This window comes from Octopus bimaculoides, chromosome 12 (assembly GCF_001194135.2).
Source record: "Octopus bimaculoides isolate UCB-OBI-ISO-001 chromosome 12, ASM119413v2, whole genome shotgun sequence".
In the NCBI taxonomy this organism is placed as follows: domain Eukaryota; kingdom Metazoa; phylum Mollusca; class Cephalopoda; order Octopoda; family Octopodidae; genus Octopus; species Octopus bimaculoides.
In genome coordinates, this window is record NC_068992.1 from 58679460 (window position 1) to 58680827 (window position 1368).

Genomic DNA, 1368 nt, shown 5'->3' on the forward strand with positions numbered 1-1368 from the left:
CCAACAAATCTCACAACTTTTTGACACAAATATTTGTTGCAAGGGTCAAAAACTATGAAATTCTTCTTGCTTTCTGCAATCATTGAAGCTAAGATAAATATATTTTGCTTTTAAAATAAAAAAGCTATTTAGATCTAAATTTGATTGGTGGCGTTACTTACTCTCTTATAACGTTGCTACAAATTTTGATGTAAACCTTTTTCTACTGGACCAAATTTCAATTTTCTTTATGCCAAATTGTAGCCAGGGATCAGACCTCTTCAAGAATGTTAACAGTTTTTGAATTTGGTTCAGAACTGAATTAGCGACGAGCTCTGAAAGATGCTGCGTGTGAGTAAACTGCGGCCTTAAGAATATGATTCGACTATTACGTAGCTGAACGAAATCCATATATATATATATATATATATATATATAAAATTTATTAATAAGGGCAGAAATTGATATTAATCAATTAAAACCAGTGGTCTAGCATATTAAAAAGAAGAGAACATATTTTTTCGTGGTTAGATGATTCGGCATCTACTTCTAGCATATAGGAGTCCACTTTTGCTGGTCATTCCTCTTATTTTTGTATGTTATATATATATATATATATTCAGAGAGAGAGAGAGAGAGAGAGAGAGAGAGACAGAGACAGAGACAGATTATTACATACATACATACAGACACACACACATACACACATATACACAACTCACATGCAATCCTATATAGGCATTGCCCTAAATCATTATATTACGCAGTAGAAGTAAAAGTAAAAAAAAAAAATTGAAATAAAAGCTGGATGTAGTTAAATGCATTTCAAAAATACAATAGGAAAACTCAGCTCAAACAGGAAACTATAGGAACCAAACATTAGTAAAGGCTTGTGTCATTGTTTATCTGTATAAAATAGGGTAGAAGCAACGTAATAATTGGAAGAATAGAAGCGACGTCCGGGAAAACGCTGTTCAGTGAATGGTGGTGTTTAACTGAAGGCGTGGATCATTGTATGTACGGAAGACCAACAGAAACTCTAAACTTCATGTCCTCTTTTGTCACAACGAAAAATAAAATAATGAATTGGAACGACACGTAATAACAATTGAGTTAAACGAGAAGTGATTAACACCTAAAGTGGAAACAATTACACCAATAACAACAACAACAACAACAACAACAACAACAACAGCAGCAGAATAACAACAATAATGAAGATGATGATGATGATAATAATAATAATAATAATAATAATAATAATAATAATAATAATAATAATAATAACAATAATAATAATAACAACACATGGCTTAAACGACTAAAAAATAAAAGAACGTATATGTATATACATATATACCTTCAAACATATATATGTGTATGCATATA